We start from the raw sequence: 8159 nt of genomic DNA on the forward strand, positions 1-8159 counted from the left end.
TTTCTCCCACATATATCTTGAACTCGTCGCTGAAGCAAACCTATTATCACATCCAAAGGGGAGTCTCAAAGAAGTAGATACGATGAATTATTGATCAATCATGCTCGGGTTTTAGTTGGTTTGAGCAAGAAAAAGAAAACTCTCTAAAACTCGTCGATTTGATACCATTAATGGTTTTTATACTTTTCATTTGTGGTTTGAATGCATAATTTTTTGTAGACTTGAATTTCTTTTCTTTTGTTGGTAGAATTGACTTGAGAAAGTGTCTTGTTTCGTGTGAACTGAAAAAATGATGTTTCAAACAAATCGTTTTTAAGTTACTATTGTTCCACAAAGATTTACTTTTAGCTTTCGATATGTATTAAGTTATTATTGTTCCATAGATTATAATATATTTTAGCTATTGGAATTGACTTAAGTTTTTTTTTCAGTAATGTTCGAAAAAATCAGCCTAGGGGACGATTGGATACCTGTCTAGGTGTGCTTAAGTGCTTCGAGACGCTCTTATTTGAAAAATACTTAGGTTTCATCTCTAGGGGTGAATTTTTTTTTTCACCCCCTATTCTCTCAGCCAATCAGAATCTTCTATCTAATATTTCATTTAAAAATAAATCAAAATTAAATTAAAAAGCAAAACAAATTAAGGAAACAAATTATGTATACTTGTAATTAAGGAAAATTAAATATTGGCTTGGTTTAGATTTTTAAAATTAGAACAAAATTATATGTCGGTTTGGGTTTACAAATAAAACGGTTAGGGTTTAGATTTTACAATTAAAACGAAATTATATGTCGGTTTGAGTTTACAAATGAGGTGGTTAGGGTTTAGATTTTACAATTAGAACGAAATTATATGTCGGTTTGGGTTCACAAATGAGATGGTAGGATTTAGATTTTACAAGTAGAACATAATTATATGTCGGTTTGGGTTCACAAATGAGATGTTAGGGTTTAGATTTTACAATTAGAACGAAATTATATGTCGGTTTGGGTTAACAAATGAGATGGTTAGGGTTTAGATTTTACAAGTAGAACAAAATTCTATGTCGGTTTGGGTTCACAAATGAGATAGTTAGGGTTAAGATTTTACAATTAGAACAAAATTATATGTCTGTTTGGATTTATTAAAGAACAGTTTAAGTTTTTAATTTTATAATAATGCATACATATTTTATTTCTTTATTTTATAAGGAGTGAATGAAAAGGTTCACCCCTAGGGGTGAACCCAAGTATTGTTCCTCTTATTTTAGGAAATCAGTTTCTTGGTTAATGAGTTCAAAATTAGTATTAATCAGTCAAATTGACCAAATCAACCAGTTTAATTCCTGTTTTTCTTTGTTTATATTTTAATTTGACATTGTTTTGAATAAGTGAAAATGTTTTATTTGGGTAAAATAGCAAACTCTTTCTAACTTTCTAATGATGTTTTGATCAGTTGTGTGAGTGTCAAACATGTGATGTTTAGTATTACTGTACCATGTTTCATAATTTTTTTGTTTGAGCTTATTGCTCCATGAAGATTGACTTTTAAGCTTTTTATATATTCCTTTTATATATGAGTATTTAGGTTATTATAAAATTAATTAATGTTATGATTTTAGCTGTTTGCTTTTCTCTCGATTTGAGATCTTTCTCTCTAATGTTTGAGTTTAATTAAGACTAAGTTAATTAATGGTTTACGTCTAGACGTTTTAACAGCTTCGAGAGCATCAGATAATGGCACAACATCTTAAGTCTTTAGAACTGTTTCTCTTCAGAATGTCTAGCTGCAACTCAAATCAGCTTTGATCTTTCTTTAATTGTTTACTAAGAGTGAGACGAAGAAACCAGATTGTCTTGTTCATGATGCCAAGTAGACAACCCTCTAAGAAGCTCTTTATTCCCATATAGATCTCATGTTTTTTACTTCTCCCACATATTTCTTGAGCTCGTCGCTGAAGAAAACCTTTTATCATATCCAAAGTCTTAAAGAAGTCGATAAATATTAGTTCTTGATCAATCAGTTTTAGTAGGTTTAGGTAGAGAGAGATTCGCGAAAGGCAAAAAGGTCTCTAGAGTTGGAAGTTGTATGTGTTGTTGTATACATCTCGATTGTAAATAATAATCATGAAATGGATTTGTTTTGTTTAATTTATAGATATTTTTGGATCGGAAATTTTATATGTTAGTGAAAGAAGTCTTTCATGTGACATACTTCCAAGTGGTTTATGTCTTGAAAGCTGGAAATCTAGAAAACGCCTTGCACATTTGGTAATGGAAGCGGCATATAATATTCAAGGACGATACTCATTCTCAAATGGTAAAGTATGGTATGCAAGATAAATTCGTTCTCTAAGCCAGTTCATTTTTAGTCGTTATATCCGTATGTGAAGTAGCTTATGATACCGAACGGATGAAGATGTTTTAGTTGTTCTTACAATATAACATGTTGCATTGCTTTTTCTATAAAGATGAAAAGTAATTTTTTTTTTATTAGAGATGATTGGTACTCTTAATTATAAAGAAAGTAGCTTTGAGCCTTTGACCACCTAAACAAGCTTCAGAGAAAGCTAGGAGAAAACATTTGGAAAGATCTCTTGGAAGACTTTGATGTGATGATACTTCCATTATCATTGTCTAGCTTGAACACCTTAGGCCATAAATTCTCGGTGAAGTAAATAGAGTTTTGAAGGCATCCGTGAAACTAGGCCTGGGCATAAAAACCGTACCCGAATATCCAACCCGGAACCCGACCCGAAAAACCGGGTTCGGGTTGGGTTTGGGTTTACTTATAAAACCCTATTGAGTTCTATTTTCTAATACCCGTGGGTTCGGGTTAGGGTCGGGTAATACCCGGTACCCATTTGGGTACCCAACAAACCCGAACATATAAACATATTTATAATATTTATCATTAATATACTGCAATTACCCTAAAGTTATGATTATAATTTTGAATATTTCATTTAGTTTTATACCTAAATATCAAAAATAATCAAAATATCTAAAATATATTGTCACATAAGTCAAACTTTAACTAAATTTATTTAAATTTAATTAATTTTAATTATATTTTTCGGGTACCCGGTAGTTCGAGTACTAATTGGGTTCTGAAAATTGTAACCCAAACCGACCCGAACCCGGTACTACCCGAACCGAACCGAACCCAAACATAGTAAAATACCCGAATGGGTTCTATTTTCCATTACCCATTAACCCGAACCCGAATGGGTAATACCCGAACCCAAACGGGTAACCCGAATGCCCAGCCCTACGTGAAACTCATGAGCCAAAACCGAGAAACAAGTATCGGGAGACATCATAAATGCTTTGTATCCCAAGGTCTTAACTTCTACCCATTTTGATAACTCCTCATCCATCTTGTAAACCTTGAAACCGACCGTCATGGAATAGTTACATGTGCGCCCAGCTTTTCTCTTTCGGGGATTCGTTTTGGGGAGACGCTCCACAATGTAAAGCTCTTTACAACCTTCCACGAATCTCATGTCTCCCCAACAGCCATTGGTGATAGTTTCATCGACAGAAGTGGTTAGGTACCTAGAGATTTGAAGATCGGAACTAATACACCAAACAATGCCTTGTGAATCCAAAACGTAAGTTACCCCTTTGTGAACTATAATGTCGGAGAAGTGATCACCCATTTGTTCGAGTCTCCTCAAGACATTTCCATTCCAGTAGTTGATATATCCATCCCAACCGATACCAAGAACTCCATGATGATGATCTTCTCCTTCCTTGACTTTGCCAAGAACACTTCTTTGGAATCCAGGAGCCGTTACTCTTGCCTTGGCTTTGCCAAGAACAACATAGGCTTCTCGAATCTCGGAGACAGTGACCTTCAAAAGATCGAGGCTCTTGGAGTAACAGCGCAAAGGATAACGCGAGAGAGGGTCAAGGAGACGGATTCTCCCGGAGTTGATGATGTCCACATCGGATTTGATGATCCAGCCCTTGCTCGGGGAGGAGGAAAGAGTGACTCGGAAGAAGGCGATGTGTGAGAGGAACGCTCCGGGATCGCATCGGTAGACCTCGTCGTGTAGTAGGGTTTCGCTAGGGGCGATGGGATCGAAGTGGATGAGAGGCCGGCTCGGGAAAGGGTTGTTGTTGTTGTGCACACCGGAGCGCCGCCAAGATGTGCAGATGCTACGGAAGCGTTTGAGTTCGACGACGGAGAACAATCGAACGGCGATAGAGTTGAGGAGCTCCTCCGGTAAGTTAGACCAATCTACTACCATTTCACTCAAATCTGATGTTTCGGCTACTTTGGTTGTTTGTGTTGGGTTGTGTTGTGAGTGACATATACATATATATATATATATATATATATATATATATATATTAAATAAGAACCTAAAAAGATTTCGAATCTCATTTAGGCTCCAAATGGTTGTGTTTTTAACTTTTAAAGAAATAATAAAATATATAAATAAAAAATCAGTCATTTCCATAGATGAAAATTGAATACATTGAATCTAAATGTAAAATATTGCTCCTAAATTGCTGAGTATTATTTTCTTATTTTCTATTCAGATTTTATACCAGTAATGACTCTTTTTCTTTTTTGACTAATCTTAATGTTCATAAGAATCATGATCCTTTTAAAAAGATCTTTATTAAAAATCAATATTTACTCATGCTTATATAACTAAAATTTGGAATTTTTTAAATTGATATATTAACCTAACAAAACGTATGCCATAAATCATGATAAATATAAGCAAAAATTTCACTAACCTAATAACCATTAATTACACGGGAAAATGGTAAATTTCAACCCGTACTATTTCAAAAGTGTAAATTTCTACCCAGAAAGCAGAACTGTGTGTGTTTCAACCTAAACTCTCACTTAATTTAAATTTACTACCTAAACTTCGAAGTATTATCCATATTCCTACATTGATTCAAACAGCATTAGTCAACAGTTAAATTTGATTGAGTCATATGACACAATGGCAAGTTTAATACTAATGTGGCATGTCCTTTAATAGAATGACGTCGTTTTTAATCTTCGAATCTATTTGGGGGAAAATTCGATTTAGGGTTTCATACATTCATCTTCTTCCTCTTTATTTACTGAGCTCGTGTCTCTGCTCCTCAATTAGGGATTTCGACAAACTCAAATGGATAATCGAAGAAGAGGCCTCCCTAAGAGATGTCACCATTGTGGAACACCTGTTGTAATGAAAACATCGACAACTGCTAAAAATCTGGGAATATTGTTTCATGCGTGTCCGTTTGGAAGGGATGGGGTAGCCTTTCATTCCAAACGACGTTGTTTTAAGGTTTCGAGCCCAACGACCTTGACACATCATCGCTTACGTGTCAAATTGATCAAAACATTTAATGTTGACTAAACACTGTTTGAGTCAATGTAGGAATATGGATAACGATTCAAACAGCGTTAGTCAACAGTTAAATTTGATTGAGCCATATGACACAATGGCAAGTTTGATACTGATGTGGCATGTCCTTTAACAGAATGACGTCGTTTTTAATCTTCGAATCTATTTGGGGGAAAATTCGATTTAGGGTTTCATACATTCATCTTCTTCCTCTTTATTTACTGAGCTCGTGTCTCTGCTCCTCAATTAGGGATTTCGACAAACTCAAATGGATAATCAAAGAAGAGGCCTCCCTAAGAGATGTCACCATTGTGGAACACTTGTTGTAATGAAAACATCGACAACTGCTAAAAAATCTGGGAATATTGTTTCATGCGTGTCCGTTTGGAAGGGATGGGGTAGCCTTTCATTCCAAACGACGTTGTTTTAAGATTTCGAGCCCAACGACATTGACACATCATCGCTTACGTGTCAAATTGATCAAAACATTTAATGTTGACTAAACACTGTTTGAGTCAATGTAGGAATACATGTAACGATTCGAAGTCTAGGTAGTAAATTTGAATTAAGTGAGGGTTTAGGTCGAAAACACACACAATGTTGTTGTCTGGGTAGGAATTTATACTTCTGAAATAGTAAGGGTTGAAATTTACCCTTTTCCCTTAATTACACACCACCATCTACCTAAACCTAACAATATAAAAACTGATCATCAAAAATCCATTTCCCTAAATATATAAAAATCTAATATCATCATTATCTAACTGAATAATTTTTAATATAAATTGTATATATATTTAAAATCCTCTCTGCTATATATTTATAGGTATATCTTTCTACTTATGATTTTTATCTCTTGATAACATTTTCATAAAACCTTTAAAATGAATTTTAAGAACTCTTACTTTGAATGGTGAGACAAAATAAAATTGACATTACAATAATTCACACGGGTTAAATCCTAATTATAATACAAAAATTTTACATATTCAAATAAAAATTCAAAATATATATTACACAAATGATGTTTAGATCTCAAATAATAATTTTACCAGTAATTATATTAGATTTTGTAAACAGAAATTATAATAAATTATTTAATTATTATTATATCCGAATTGTTTATTGAGTTACTCAATAAAGTTAAGTTCAAATGGTTTTTACCCAAAATAAATGTAGTTATATTTTGGGAAAAATAAAAAGCCTATAGAGGAATATAAGCTAACTAGATAAGGCCCGCATTATTACGCGGGTAAAAATTAAAAAAAAATATTGAGAATAATTAAGTAGTAATATACATATTTTTAGACTTTATCTTGTATATTTTAATGGAGTATTTTCAAAAATACTCTTTTTCTTATGTCAATTTTTAAAAATACCATTTCATGTTGTCCATTTAAAAAAATATCCATTTTCTATGTATAAAATCACTAAATTCTAAACCCTAAACTACATATACTAAATATTAGCCCCTCAAAACTATATCCTAAATGTAAAATAGAGAACTCAGACTTAAAAAAAAAATCTAAAAATTAATTTAACATATTGGAATTGTGTAAAAGAGGTTAAAAATAAAAATGTTCAAAAAATGTATTTTTGAAAAGAGTATTTCTAACAAATTCTCTATTTTAATATTGAATATGAAGCTCTCATATTTCATTTTAATACTCTCTAGTTCCATTATATAAGAGTTTTAAGGCTTTTTTTGCTCTATTTTATAATATTTTCTCAAATTTCTATATATAATTTTCATTAATATAACAATTTATGACTATTTGAACTATGCAGTATATTCACTACAAGAAAACAGGCCAAGGGCCACTGTGCTAATAGTCGCTAAATAGTCGTTAAATGAACATATACGACTATTTAGCGACTAATTACTGTTGTAGTTAAAATTTTGTCGCTAATACGTATAGTCGTTAAATAGTCGTTATTTAGCGAGTATTTAACGACGATATAGTGTTGTCGTTACTTTGTCGTCGCATTGTCGTCACTTAGTAACCAAATTTGGCAACAATTTGCCAATAATTTAACGATTATATTAGCATTAGTCGCAGCTTAGTCGCTAAATTTAGCGACTAATCTGCGACAAAGTTACGACGTTTTTACATGAATAAAACTTGCAATACTTTAGTCTGAAATTAGTCGTTTTATTCTGCGACTATTTACCCTCTATTTAACGATAATTTGCCGTCTAACTGACGACTATATAGCGACTACTTTGTTTTAGAAAATAATGAAATTAACTGGTTTTTATTGTTTTGTAATCCTGATTTTAATACTGATTTATTAAATGAAAAATCTAATGAAAACACATTATAAACATAACCATAATTGTATTGAAACCAGAACATACACAAGTCCAAAATAGAAATCAAACCAAAAAGCAAAGAAAGAAAAAGTTTATAACACATAAAAACTGAATAAAAGAACTTAGTTCATGAGTTGAGAAACAATATGCAAAGGTTGTGGAGTTGATCATGGAGTTGTTGATGGAAGATTGTCCTCCTCAGCTGATTGAGAGGCTATAAACTCCAAGTAAGCTGGATTAGTGTGGCACATAAACTTTGCCATCATCGTCAACTCTTTGATCTCATGCTTTTGCTCAGCCACAAGGAGAGCAGTCTCTTTTTCTCGAGCAGCAGCTTCAGCATTGAGAGTCGTTGGAACTTCAATCTGGCGTTGGGCTTCCTTCAGTTGCTCTTGCAATGTAATAAAGGCTTCGGTTTGTGATGGTTGATTGCCCTTGCCCTTGCCAAGAGTATCTTTGAGGCTTCCAACACCATAAGGAGTTCTACGTGAATCCTTCTCAGT

General features: G+C 33.1%; 1 pseudogene across 1 annotated transcript; it reads right to left on the reverse strand.

Moving 5' to 3' along the window:
* Window positions 1–3120: 3120 nt before the first annotated feature.
* On the reverse strand, window positions 3121–4250 carry LOC104787592 (putative F-box protein At1g65740 pseudogene; annotated as a pseudogene). Its single transcript, XR_015598034.1, has one exon. The product of XR_015598034.1 is annotated as a putative F-box protein At1g65740 pseudogene (transcript).
* Between the last annotated feature and the right edge of the window lie 3909 nt (window positions 4251–8159).

Source organism: Camelina sativa, chromosome 5 (genome assembly GCF_030686135.1).
Source record: "Camelina sativa cultivar CO46 ecotype springtype chromosome 5, ASM3068613v1".
Classification (NCBI taxonomy): Eukaryota; Viridiplantae; Streptophyta; class Magnoliopsida; order Brassicales; family Brassicaceae; genus Camelina; species Camelina sativa.